The sequence below is a fragment of the Anastrepha obliqua genome, chromosome 3, assembly GCF_027943255.1.
Source record: "Anastrepha obliqua isolate idAnaObli1 chromosome 3, idAnaObli1_1.0, whole genome shotgun sequence".
NCBI lineage: Eukaryota > Metazoa > Arthropoda > Insecta > Diptera > Tephritidae > Anastrepha > Anastrepha obliqua.
The window spans coordinates 44,346,783-44,362,228 of NC_072894.1; positions in this window are offsets into that span (position 1 = coordinate 44,346,783).

The window sequence follows — 15,446 nt, forward strand, 5'->3', positions numbered from 1 at the left end:
TCGAGGAACGTTCCAACCATCGCTGCATTTTCGCCTCTGCAAAATCCTAATACACTTTTAAAACAGCTTTCACGCGCGGAGCGATGTTGACTGCACCGCTGTTCCAAGCGAACTGGGACCGATTTTTAGTGGAAAGGGAAGGTCCAACGATCATTTCCCCCCACCAGCCGATTCGGTTGATCGCTTGGCAGACGCTCCGCGCGGGAAGGCTCATTACTTTTCAATCAAACCCTGTATGCACAATCTCGCTGTAATGATTGTTTGGATTCAACAAAAGATGGGGTTAAAGAGTTAGGCGTTGTCAGAATTTTGAAAAAATTGGTTTTTTTCCTTTTGCATTTTCTTTAAGTATAATATCTTCAAAATATTGTGTGAACATTTTAAATACTTTTCGGGTTTTTCAACAATTCACAAAGGGCGCTCGGACGCTCCAAAGCGTTCGCAAAATTTTAAATACGTTTTTCTCAAAACTATGTTTTTTGAACTGGTGATCACTGTAACTTAAAAACCGCTTGGTAGATTTCAATAAAATTTATACTCCTTTTAAAAAACATAAACAACTCGTGGCTGATCCAAGGATTTTTTTTAATTTCGATATTTCTAACAATTAATTTTCGGTTTTTTTCTCGAAAATCTGAAAATGATTTCTTGCGGTCGCCAAAACAGTTTCTATGAGGCACAAAATTATCTATTAATAAAACTAATTTCTCTTGTCCAATTGATTTTGAATCTCCACGGACTTGTGAATCACCGCAAGGGACTTCTGGAAAAACGGGCTCCACACAAACAGGGCTAACTTTTACAGTGATTATTTTTTTTTTTTTTGAAATTTTGCTAAAATCATTTCGAAATATGATGCTATGTTTTTATGTTTGTAAAATAAAGCAACTGACTAGAAAAAAAATTATTGAAAATTGTCACTTTTTCGGGCCTCTGACTACCCCTAACCCCTTAAGGTGAAGATCCTGCTGAAATATAACTGGATATAAATTTCCTTGGCATCGTAAATTGTCAGACCTGATCTAACTTGGCCACATCGAACCTACCATAACTTAAGCTAAAGTAATCTGAACTGAACTAAACTTAACAAAATGAAATTTATACTTTCTAACAAACGAATAAAATATTAAATGATTTTATTTTTATTTTTTTTTAGTTTTTATTTTTTAAAAAGATAATTCTGGTAACCACTGTATACGCGAAGGCCTAAATGGCTATTAAAATTTTATTTTTCATTTCAAATAAATAGTTTATTTTATACAAAAACCTTTACGAAAGTTTCATGAATAGATAATCGCATTTTCAAATTCTAAAAAGTGAACTTAAACTTCCATAGGCTAGCTGACTTTTATTTGTTCTGACAAAATTTCTCTTCTTATATAATAACAAATATTGTTACTGTGTGCGCCCATGCTTTGAAATGAACACTTACTCAAGTATGTATGTGTTTGTGATTGCATCCTTGTTTGTGTCCTTTATCACCGTGCATTGACTTTTAATGGTAAAAGCTTAGTGCTACTTTGTGGCATTATCCCTTTTCAGCCTGTTGTCTGCTCCTCTAGTGGCTTTTGTTTTATTACTTATACTTATCAGCTCGGCAAGTTATGAATTTAAACGTAGAAAAGAGGCTATTTTATTCACTGCTTTTTTTCTTTAACCGGTCGTTGGCAAGGAAAAACATTTTTGCTTTTACATCTCGTTTTAGCTAATCCTTTCAACGTTATCTCTAATCGTGTTTTTCGTACAATCGTTCGTTCATTTTCGTTTTAGGTCCATTTTCCATTTCCACTCGTTCTTTACCTCAGCTTTTTTTGTGCATTTAAATACCAACTATTCCAGTTTAATTGCTAATACCTTGCTTAACACAGTATTAATACAAATATACATGAATACCTACACATGTGGCCAGCATACAACTACGTAAACATATATGAAGTAGTTGATCTCATGTCATCCACGCTATCTTATGCATGCAGCCTCTCATTTAGTCGACTTCATAGGATGTATTATAGTATAGTCCGGTGGGACAATAACGTGAAAGTTTCTCCCTAACGGTGGCAAACAGTCCACGTCCGGGACCCAGCCGGACATCGAGAGCAAATGAAAGTATTAATAAATATTTGCACGAAAACAAGCGTCAGTTCGTGCGCAAGAAAGCTGCTACTCTGGGACTTCGAAAAACTATTAAGCACGAAATATTGAGGAATCATCTTAGACTTCATCCCTTCAAAATTAAAATCATGTCAGTGCTTTAGCCTAGCGATTTGCGTAACAATTTCTGCGATACAATTTTGGAACGATTTCGTATGGTAAACACTAATTATTGGAATAATAAATGGAAATGTAAATAAGCAAAATTGCCGTTATTGGCTACCTGAAATATTAACAGCCGCTTCATAGCCCTAAAGCGACTGTTTAGTGTGCATTGGCCAGCAGTGGAATAATAATAATAATTTTCTGTTTCAAAACAATACTAAAAATAAAGATACAACGATTTTTCTACTATCAACTATACAGAGCATTAATCACTTCTGATTTTTTAATGCGGATTTTCCAAAAATTTTCATTTTGTGCAGCGTGCCAAAAAGTGTGCTATATGTTTAAGAAAAGCCTATCACCCCTAGTTCTTGCTATCAACCTACTTATTATATATCTATAGCATATTTTTTTAAACAAATTTGTTCTATAATTCCTTATATATTTTGGCAGTATTAACAGCTTTTGTTTATATAATGGGTTTTCCAATATGAGTTGTTATTTTGATATTCAAAGAATAATGTTATTTTTTAATATAAATGATCAGATATTTATTTCATTATAAAGAGGAAGGTATACCGGTAATAGTGGGAAATAACATCACACAAATGACCACCACGATCACGCTTACAGGACAATATCCTTTTCAATAAATTTTCCACAACCGAAATGCAAAGTGGCTGCCCTATGTCCTCGTTAGCCTCATGAATTCCATCTTTGAGGTCTTGAATCGACCCTGGGCTGTTGGCGTAGACTTTCTCTTTCACGTGGTCTCAAAGAAAAAAGTCACAAAGTGTTAAATCACAAGATCTCGGTGGCCAATTGAGATCACCTCTTCGAGAAATAACACAGTCCGGAAACTTTTCCCGTAAAAGATCAATGGTGTCGTTGCTTGTGTGGCACGTAGTGCCGTCTTGTTGAAAGTAAACGTTGTCCAGATCAACACCATCGAATTCCGGCCATAAAAATCAGCTCTCGATAGCCTTTTATATATTAGGAGGTTGAATTAGTTTTAAAGGTTTTTTTCGAAGATTTGGGGCTTTATTGTGAAAAAACGGTACAAAATATTTTATTCGAAGTATTGGCCATCGCTAGCTACAACTTTCGCCCATCTTTCGGGCAATTTCCGGATGCCGTTTCTCCAAAATTCTGGCCGCTGCTTGGCTATCCCATATTTTGGTAGCCTCGTACGAGGAGAACCGCTGGTCCGCCAAATCGAGACTCATATGCCGGAACAAATGATAATCGGAGGGAGCTATGTCTGGACTATACGGCGGGTGGGGTAACACTTCCCAGCCAAGCGTTCCAAGGTATTTTTTGACAGGTTGAGCAACATGCGGCCGAGCGTTGTCATGTTGCAAAATAACCTTGTCGTGCCTTTTTACCGTTTCCGGCCGTTTTTCTTTCAATGCCCGGCTTAAACGCATCAATTGCAGTCGGTAACGATCCCCCGTGATTGTTTCGCCCGGTTGGAGCAGCTCAAAATATACGACGCCGACCTGATCCCACCAAATGCAGAGCATGATTTTCTTGCCGTGAATATTCTGCTTGGCCGTCGACGTTGATGCGTGGCCGGGCAAACCCCATGATTTTTTGCGTTTTGGGTTATCGTAGTGGATCCATTTTTCGTCGCCAGTCACCACCCGATGCAAAAAACCCTTCCGATTTTGTCGCTCGATCAGCACGTAAAAAATCGCCGTTCGACGTCGCGCAGCTTCAACTCGTACGGGACCCAATGTTCTTGCTTTTGGATCATTCCCATCGCTTTTAGACGCTTGCAAACGGTTGTTTTATCAACGCCCAATGATTTAGCAAGCTCTTCTTGGGTTTGGCACGAGTCCTCGTTTACCAATTCCCCCAATTCCGCGTCCTCGAACTTTTTGGGCTGGCCAAGACGCTCCTTGTCTTCGGTGTGAAAATCACCACTTTTGAATCGTCGAAACCAGTACTCACATGTTGAAATCGACGGAGTATGGTCTCGGTAGGCCTCCTGCAGTAATTCACGGGCTTGGGCTGTATTTTTTTTTTTCAAATTGAAGCAGAAAAGCAAAGCTTCCCGCAAATTGCGTTTGGACGGCACGAAAGTTGACATACTCGGAGCACGAAAACACTGCGTTGTTTATACTTCAGCGAAATGACAGATACTGATAAACAAAGCCTAGGGATGAGGCTTTGTCATGAATATATATTCAGTATTGCCAACGCGATAAAGTGATAAATAGCGCCATCTGTGTGTCATCTTTAAAACTAATTCAACCTCCTAATATATATATAACACCTGTTATTGGAAAACCCTATATATTCACTCTGATTTAGTGAAGAGTTCTTACAAGCATTTTTATGCCTCTATTCACATTTAGGGCTGCATACTATTTACTCACCAGTTCATATTAACATTATTATGGCTGTCCTATTATATTCCTTGATTTTAGCTTGACCAGCCAGACTATTGGATTTTACTAACATAGAAATTTTTATCTGGTCGTATGTCAAAAGTAAAGTAAAACAAACCTGGAGACCGTAGCAGCACTGAAAGAAAATGTTATTCGCGAGGTTAATGAGCCATCAGCACTTCTCCAGTGAGAGGCATGGAGTACGGATGCCAGATTCTAGGAGGGTATCCGACGCAACGGTCAACATTTAAAGGAAATATTTTTGTTTTAAATAAAATCCTAACTTGTCTTCTTTTGTTGCTAGCAATTCTTCTTTAATTTACTTCTAATTCCTAGCTCTACCACCAGATATCCTATATTATGCGTTCTCCACGTGATGAACTTAACGAATTATCCATTTCAAAACAAATTCATTTCGTAACGGACGTAATTAAAAATACAATAATTTATTATAATAAAAAATTATACCTTCCAGCTCCTCTACTTAATAATTACGGTAATTAAATTTGAACTAAATTACGATAATTAAATATTTGAATCAAATTAAAAGAAATTGTGTTTTCTTTTTACAAAAAAAAAAACGTGAAATATGGTATTTCGATGCTTCTTTTATATAAACATTCTAGGTTGGTGGCGCCGCATCAACACCAATACAAAATATAATACAAACTTTGAGTTTAGTTACTCTTTCCCCACTATCTTGCGGTTCCTTAAACCAAAATCTATGCATGTCAAAAATAAATTTTTTACCCCAAATAATCGTCAAGTTGAAGTTTGTATTGAAAAATAACTAATTTTTGAGTATTTAGCCGAGCTTATCATCTCCTATTTGTGGTGCTCGGCTTGGTGGTTTTCTACAAAAGTGGAGGCTCTACAGTTGCATGCCCCTCTGAATGTAAGATGTTTTTTTATGTGGAGCTTTTTCATAGCATGTCGAAGCAACTATCAACTACAGTACTCAGACACAATTAAGTCCATTGTACTGCACTCGGCATCCCTTTTAATTTTCTTTCTAACCGACTTCCGAAGAAATTTGCGTAGATCTTCTGGTGCCAAGGAGCCAAGGTGAACGCTTCTCAACACATCAGTGCTAAAGACCAACCCACAGGAAGTGCTCCGCCGTGTCATCCTTCTCTTCATATGCTAGGGAGAGTACAATGTCTAAGATGCCTACTTTTTCAATGTGCTTTGCCCACAGAAAGTGGGCCGTCATCAGTACAACCAACTATCTGCAGTCCCTTCTGTTTGATGACTGAAGGATTTGCGACAGTCGGTCGGACATTACAGGTAACATCAGATTAGTCCATCTGCAGCCTCTCTGAGCCACCCATTTACTGTCCGTGGCTTTGATGGCTGCAGAAGGGAATGGCATAACGGGCTCCGGCCCAACGAAGTTGGCCTCAAAGTCCTAGGTAAGGAGTCAGAGGTCTCGTTACCCACGATACCCACGGGTCCCGGAACCATGTTGACATCAGGCTGTTATGTCTACCGACATAATTCAGCCTGTATTTACAGGACTCGACTACCCCTGATGTGGTCGGGCGCTGTCTAAGGCTATGAGCGCAGCTTGGCTACCTCTGCACACACGTATAGATCTGCCCCTCCATCTGTTTTAATGTTACATACCCGTGGTTTCGAACTCGTGTACTGTCGAATGATATCCACGCAGTAACCCATGCAGCTGTTACAGTCGGATTAATTACATATAGAAATTTACTACTGAAAATAATGAGATATATTTAATTCACAAATATTTTTACGAAGAATTGCTACCTATTTTTGAATGCTAAGTTTGCAGTAAATTATAAAAAACAAGTTTTACTTTCTAATTTTATCTAATAGTTTAGAATTATAATTGTATTGCTGGAAGACGATAGTTCTGATGATCTTGTCATCTTGTTTTCACTGCTTTATTTTGGGATAAGGAACACTTCTTCTCCTTCTTCTTCCTGAGATTAACAAAGGGTGCCAGTCTTTCTTTCTCGTGCTAACCGGCGCCAGTTAGACATACCAAATCTTTCCAACGCAGAGGAGGCCCTCCTCTTCCTCTGCTACCACCAGCTGGTACCGTATCGAATACTTTCACAGCCAGAACATTTGTATCTTTTCGGACAACATGACCCAGCCAACGAAGCCGCTGGATCTTTATTCGTGAAATGTGTGTAAACATATGGAGCCAGTGCGAAATACTGCGCACGAATCGTCACAATCGTCAACGTATTGGCGATCATACGAAAAAACATTACAGTAAAAATCAACCATATTATCTGAATGGGATTATGGCATACGAATGTAAAACAATAAATGTGAAATTGTGTAAATAATTTTAAAAATTACTCGAATTAAACAAAATCTGACGTGTGCGGACTTTGTTCTTCTATTTAAGTTCAAGTGATAACGAAGGATATGAAAAAAAGGAAGAAGCTGATGGGGTGTATAATCTATTAGCATTACCTATCCTTCCGGTAATAATTTATTTCAGAAAGTTTATTTATGAACCATTCATTAGCTATTTTTAAAAGATTTTCGCTTGACAAAATGAAAGGCGTGAAGTGATCACCTCCTGCAAATATGCCCGAGCACAGTCTGTGAAATAATATCGACCGTTCTGGCCACTCCTTTTACTTTGGGTTCAATTTATTATAATTAGTGGTACAATAGAAAAAATTATTTAAAATTTTAATTTATTTACGGTAATTTCAGTTACCTCAAACATTTCTGCATTTATGGTACGTAAACTTAATTTTTATTAGCACCAATCTTTTAAATTTTTCACCATTGCACGCACTCGAACTCGAATGCGAGAACACGAGAACGAATGCAAGCTCGTAAAAACGTACGTTCTATGATACAATCGCGGGTGTCATAATGTGTCAGTAAGTTCACTAAAATCGTAGTTCGATAATGGATTTTTCAATGAGGAGTTGTATATTTGCGGATGTGACGAACTAAGCTCTGCTCTAGAGAAGTGGCAGCATATGTACTCGGATATTACATCTGTTTGCAAATCGACCGAAGCGTACACTAGTAAGCAAATACATACGCGGCATTTTGCACTGGTTCGCTGAATCACACCATGAGACTTTCAGAGACTACTGCGCATAGCCTCACTATTAGTGAAAAATACCAAAAAGGTTAAATAAAAATGATTTTTTTAGCAAAAAAAAAAATAATGCGCTTTAAAAACTATATATTATTTTGCTCTAACATTTTTTGAACTGAAAAACTCTAAAATTAATTTTTTTTAAGTAAAAATTGTGAAGATTAAAATTAAATTTTTTTTAAATTTTTTCAGTTTACTTTTTATTATACTCAAGCATACAAATAAACCAATTTGAAGAATAATTTAAGACCATCATGGACCACTTCACATAAAATCGCTCACTTGTGACTTACTAACTTCAATTTTAGATCAAGGTGTCGGCAAGCTTGACTTGTGACTTGAACTAAAATCGCCCTCATAATACAATAAAACATTAAATACTACTTAAACATAAAATAACATGCAAGTGCATTTTCTATGCCAATATTTCATACGTATGCCTCGATTATTCATTGCCACTCTACCTAATAGAGGCAGCAAATTTGATTTTTCACTTAAAAATGACAATTAGAATTTATGAATTTCCACCAATTTGTTTCCATTGTTCCCACAGTGATTTGCTGCAGTTGTGGGCTTGAAATATGCATTTGTTGTTGGTGAAGAATTTATAGACGTCGCAAAAGTGCTATAAATAATTTTTGCACATCTACAACTGGCAAGCCTACCCAATAGAAAAAAGAAGGAGTGAAAAGCGATCACAGAAGCTCTTCTTTGGAATAGGGAGGGCCTTACCATCTCCATGATTTCCTTAATTATTTTTTATATGAAATGAGCCAAAACGCAAGGCATTGCATTTTCGCTTGCGACGGAACATCTTATAGAAGGTGTTATTGCAAGTCATTATGCCACCGCTTGTACGAGAATGCTTTTGAGAAGGAGCTGTCTTCAAGCGCTTCACAAACGCCTGGCAGTATGCCCTTCTTGCTCGCTTACTTTGTAAGGGCTGCAGGAAGCCGTCTTTGTCATGTGATGTTATCTTACTTCCAAACAGCAACGATAATTTCAAAAAATTATTTTAATTTTAATAATTATACGTATTTTAATAGATGATTTATTTATTTATTTATTTTTTATAAATATGAATTTTAAACAAAAAAGATAAATAAATATAATCATTCACAATTAATTCATTTTGGCTTAAAAAAGTTTCTTGAAGTTGTTTTATAGTTTCGCTCTGTTGAGTTACCAACGCTTTTAAGGCACTCATTTCCAATTCAAATTTATTTATTTGTTCGTATGACTTTGTAACGCCTATGTTGCCAGTCATTCGCCGGAAAACATTTTTGTTTTCTGCCATTTTTGCCTTAAAATTATGCCAAAGTTTAATTAGAATTTTTTTAACTGCATACAGCTGTGTAGTAGAGGAATAAGCACGTGAGTATTTTCATATGGTAAGCACATTATTTTGCAAACAATTTCATTGACATTAAAAATGTCGTCGTCAAGATCTGATTTAATTTTTGATTTTTCATTCTTTCTTTCACATAGCTTAGGTTTGCGTATTAAATTATTTCGTTCCTTTAAAATTTTTCTTTTTATAGAACTCGCGCTCATTCCTCTTCTACCCATCTTTTTATTTATTTAATTTACACTCACTCTTTTTATTATAAATTTTACTTAAGTTATTTCTAACTTTCCGAAGCACGTATTTTCATCACAAAAATAAAATTACACTGTTCTGTAATAGCTTATGAAGGCAAGATATTGCACCATTTCCTTCTGGGTAGTGCACACATGTACATAGAAAATTTTGATATATGAAAACATCAATAAAATAAATATTTGGATTGTAAATTATTTTTTGATAAAATATTTCACTGGTAACGAAAACGACTGTCATACACATACATATATATGCACACATGTACGCACACATTTATTTTAGAAGCAAGTGCGAAATGAAAATTGTTGATTTTTTGGAGAAAATATATGCAAATGCTGATAGGAGTTTTAATTGCCTGATTTTTCACGATGTGCGCAGTGATTGGCTGATATATAAATAAATTCGTATGTATACATATATAAATATATGTGTAAGTGTATGTACATCTGAATGCATTTCACACTTTCACACGATATGCAGATATAAAATTTTTTGATAAAGACTGTACAGAAAAGCTGTAACTGAATAGAAATTTGTTAGCTTTAGCTAATAAATCTAAAATGTTTCGTAATTGGCGGAATTGCACAAATAGAAAAGCAAGCTGCACTCAGACTACAAACAAATCGCCCTTTGTACTGCTTTCGAATTTATATGCGCGAACTTGTGGCCGTCGAAGCCGAAATAACTGTTCAGGTTCGAAATCATGGGCATGAAATGCCAAAGGAATGAATGAATGAAAAGTTTATTTTGTTAATATCGGTCGCTCCTCCGCAGGTAATGACAAACCTCTACCATGAAAAAAGCTGTGCATGCCCCTTAGTGGCCTGAATTATTGATAAATTGTTCGAATAATATTAGCCCTTTACGGAAGCACACAATAGAAGTCAAATCAAATCTCCCAAGCCAATTATCATCAACGATATGGCTGATAACACAATTACCAAACGTGCCGCACAAAAGATCGATTGAGTGACATGAGCTGTGTGACAAGTCGAGCCATTTTGCGGAAACCAAAGATAGTCCAAGTTCATTTCTTTAATTTTCGGCTACAAAAGATTGTTTATAATGCCTGTGTGGCGCTCAACTTCTCATTTTCAAAGAAAAATTGCTTAATGATGTCACACACCAAAATTCGTCACAAGCTGTCGCTCTCTGAGGATGCAGTACAACGGCGCGAACTGAGAGTGCTGTCCACCAGTTTGACGAACGTACACCTTGTGCGATGAGTGCCTAATTTTGGTCTAAAATTCTATAATGCACCACTCTTTGGGATACTCAACATTGACTTTGAAAACAAGTTTGCGAGTTAGGCGTAAATCGATTCATTTCGCTTCATGGAGATACCTATGATGCCCATTTTTTGCAAGATTTCTTGCGGAGAAGAGCTGTCACAGGGAAGAGCTGCGAGAGTTTCTCGACATGTTACCCGATATCTCTATGGTGTTCGAGCAAAACCGTGCCCAATTTAGTAAGTTGTTCACTCTCTAATCTGCACCGAAGCTTGAACCTCTGTCTTCACTGACGGTTCCAAGATGAAATCGGGAGTCGGAGCTCCTGCTCCTCTAAATCAGCAATTTATCTATCTCCGGGAGCGATGGAGATATTCACATTTTCTCCGATAGTCAAGCCGCGATTAACGCTCTGACGACGCCATGGTGCAGAACGAAATTAGTAAACTCCTGTAAGGAGAAGATCATATCTCTTGGATGTACAGGTAACATTTCTCCGATCTGTGTTCCAGGATATAAGAACATAGAGGGAAATGAAATTGCTGATGCGCTTGCTAGGAAGAGGACTCACCCGGTCATCGGCATCCCCCTAACACTTGTTAAAAGGGAACTGCATAAATTATTTCTCAGGAAAGCGCAGAAAAGATGGAGCTCCATTTCTTCATATACTATTTCGAAAACCCTTTGGCCCCAATACGATATACGAAGGACTCAGAAAGTCTTTTGAACTCTTCGCCATTCAATCTCCAAACTCGTAGCAGTGATTACCGGTCACTGGACGATCGACACACACGCGAAAAGCTAAGGTTACCATTTAACCCCTATTGCAGAAGCTGTGGGGTCCTTTCAGAGAAGCAGACTGTAGAGCATTTTCTCTATAAATGTCCGGGTTTGGTAGCTAGACGGCTAAGGACACTGGGCGCCCCTTTCTTCGACAGCCTGGGGCAGTGCGCCAACCTAAATCCAATCAGTCTTCTCGATTATATCAACAGCTCTGGCTGACTGTGGATATCTGCTTGTTGGAGGCCTCATAATGGTATTAAAATGGCGCTTTAGTGCTACTTGAGGAGTGCCAGGTGCACTTCAACCATTTCACCTACCTACCTACACTCTCTACTTAACATTTGTCAAATTGAACTCCTTCGCAAATGAAACAGCTGTTAACATGAAACCTTACGTGAAAGAAGAAACTGAACTCGTTGAACCCTGTATTTTTTATTCCTATTTTGTTCTACATTAATTTTACATTTTTTGCCTCTTTTGCTAAGCATTAAATTTCCAATAATTGAAGAGTCCTGAAGCCATGAAATTACTTAAACAAGGACCCAATTTGCGGCACTCAAGACAAGAACAAAAACTAGAAAACAGGGCATCAAATAAATCAAATAAACAGCATCACGGAAAAAGTGCAATACAGTTTCTTTGCGTTGGGACACATAAAATGATAAGTGCAGAGCAAAACACAAGCGGACGGGAATCCGCGAATAAAAAAAAAAATCAAAACAAAAATTGCGATAAAGTTTACAAACTGCTGACAAGGATTTTAAGTGAAAAGGGCCAACACTTTTTCTGCCATAAATTGAGGCACTCTTATCGTGGACGCGATGCTTGAAGTTTGCGCTCAACCTTACGCTACTCGTGGTTGCAGCTGCCGTGAGGCTTTTTCTCCGCTATGTGGTTTTATCGCAGCGATATTGTATCTTTACAATTTTTTGTTTTATGCTGGCTTATATATATTTATGAGTATATGTAGTGGCATAGATACATAGCCGCATCCGAATGCGCACATAAACACATATATATTCAAGTATAAAAAGCAACAACCCATACGTATATTAGCACATTATCTGCAAGGCATACTGAGCAACATAAAAAAGGAAGAAAACAAAAGGTTTCTGCTGGTTTGGCTCTGTGTGCGAGCGCTGCTTTTTCCCTGTAGCCCTTTTTAATGCCACCAACACAGCTTGAGTGTTTTATAACTTGCAATTTTGTGTTTCTTCGCATATTCGTTCCCGGTCTCCGCATCAACTTAACTTACATATATTTTTACTACTGTTTTTCTTCTACTGTGTGATACACGCACACACACACATACATTGCATGTGATGCTGCTACTAATACGTCATGTGTTGTTGGTTTATGGGTATGCGGGTTGACATACTCCACACCCGCTGAACTTGATACAGGCGATACCTCTCAGTGTATGCCTTCTAAGCCTTCTTCGGCTCTCACTCTGCTTGTTTGAGCGCGTTAAATTTGATTTTTGATTTACGAGCTTAACTTTATAGGCCATCTCTGGGCTGAGAAGGCCCATGCTAACAACATAGTCTAAGTGCTCGTACATATAAGTATGTGGTGCACTCCGAGTACGAACATAGATGGGTTTGTATTTATGTAGGTATGTGTGACGTAGCTACTATTGGTGCCGTTGATATTTGTTGGCTGGTGTGATAAATTGCCTTGTCACGACCCTCTACAATCGCGTCGCTGCATATTGCTTCAGCCTTTGCAGCTAAGTAAACACACGTGAGCATACACATATATGTATATAAGTACATAGTCACATATGTGACCTTTCTGCACAAAAAGTATCAAACTTAAACATAAACATATTGAGCGTGAATGTGGCAGTCACTTGTGACAGCCTGTAATAGCATCACCCATCATCACTGAGCGCACACTCCCTTCTATTTCTATTGAAACACGCTACTCTGCAATCCACTCGTGCTTTCACAGCCACTCCGCGACTATGTCAAAGATACGCGCAGTTATTGGGTGTTGACAGATTTGTCAGCGACACTCTTTTTTCCATATCGAATTTTGTTGCTAAATGTCGTCGCTTTTTGTTTCCGTGTTTGTTTTTGATGCTGGCACAAGTGTCAACTCAACTTGCTCAAAGCTTTTCAAGTGAATTTCATATACAAACGCGCAAGAATAAAGTGCACATATACCACCCACAGTTGAATCTAAGTATGCAAATGATTGGCGCCATACACAAAAGAAAAAAATGCAGATGCCGCGCAAGTAAACCCATTTTTCCCCAATATTTAATACTCTCTGCGCCACATACGCCGCCAAAAGTAGGAAGGAGTGGGTCCAGTACTATTTAGCTATTTAGTTCAAAGCGTTTGACAAGGCTAAGTGCGCATGCAGTGTTCTTTTAAGTTGGTTCGTAAATTTAAAAGGTGATTGATGCTGTGCTGAATTTTCGAGTCGAATTTACAGTTTCTTTGTGCAAGCCCTTGCTTTAACTCTTGAAAGTGACACAAATGAATATTTAAACATCTATTGACATGGAATAAAAGAGGGAGCCTTTTAATTAATTGCTTCTGTATTGGTCCAGCAAAGATAAATACAATTTTAATACCACAGATTTAATATTTATGCACTTAGAACTAAGTTTAAACTCCCTTTCTGGGTGTTTGGCCGAGCTCCTCCTCCTATTTGTGTGTTGCATCTTGATTTTGTTCCAAAAATGTAGGGAGCTACAGTTTTATGCCGACTCCAAACGGCAGGTGTTTTTTGATGAGGTGCTTTTTCATGGCAGAAATACACTCGGAGGTCTGCCATTGCCTGCTGAAGGGGCCACCGCTTCTAAAAAAAAAACCTTTTTCTTCACTTTGGTGATTCACCGAGATTCCAACCTACGTTCTCTCTGAATGGTATTCACGCACCTACCAATTCGGCTACGGCGGCAGTATAATAACTCCCTTCGGAAAAACTTGGTCGGATTTGATAGAGACTAAGTTGAAATTTGCAGCGCTTTGAATATACTCTTACTTTTAAATATACTCTTACAATATAAAATATGGCATAATTGATTTTTCAGGTCGAAGTTCCTCTCATAATAATAATACATAAAATAAGATAAAATCTTTGAAGAAAATAAACTCTGCTTCTTTCAATTACATAGATTATGTTTTTCATGTAAATGCAGATAAATAAAATTCAAAAGGTGTGGCTAACATCAGACCATTAAATGATTCTCAGCTATTATGAAGAAATCAGCTGATTCATTGACGTATTAATTAGTACCTTTCAAATCCCGTATTTTTCTTTCATACTTGATCGACATTTGTACTTTAAGAAATATTCCATTCCCTCGGTCATGGACCAAACATTATATAATAGTTACCGGTTACAGCGTAGTGATACTGTATCCCTTGTGGGTCGAAAAGTTTATATTTTGTTGCATAAAAAAATTATACTCATTAACGTATTTCTATATAAATAAAAATTGTGTTTTAACTTTTTTTTTGCAGACTCATTCTGAGTCTGTCCCACATTAAATCAGGTAAGTGAGACTGTACGTTCAAGGAGAGTAGAGCTGTAAATAATTGAAATACTTTTGTGAGCCATCAGCGGTTGTGCCCTATATCAATTGCAATCAAAATTAACAGTTTCTAGTCTTCCTTCTGATCGTTAAAATTAGTTATTATCTTCAATTTAAAACAAGTTTCTTGGAAATGGAAAAGGTTAATTAAGTTGTGTAATAAAAAAATTATATTTAACCAGATTTTTTTGGAATCTTGGGATTGACATCCCTTATATATATATTTGGAAAAATACAAAACACGTTATAGTACTTGCCACCAGAATCTTAGATCACTAAGCGGACTTTGGTAGCAATGCTACTTATATCTACGCGGGTTGCCTTTTATATTTTTCGCCTTTGCAACATTACCTATGATGAGCTGTAATTCGATATTTTTATCAAAAAGTTTGGTATGTTTCTAGCATAAATTTATACATATATAATGTTTTTTCTTGAACGTAACCACTTCTGAGTGGCAAAAATGCAAATTTGGCAAATGACTTGAAGTTCATAGAAAATTAAGATTCAATTTCAAGCAATAGCGAAT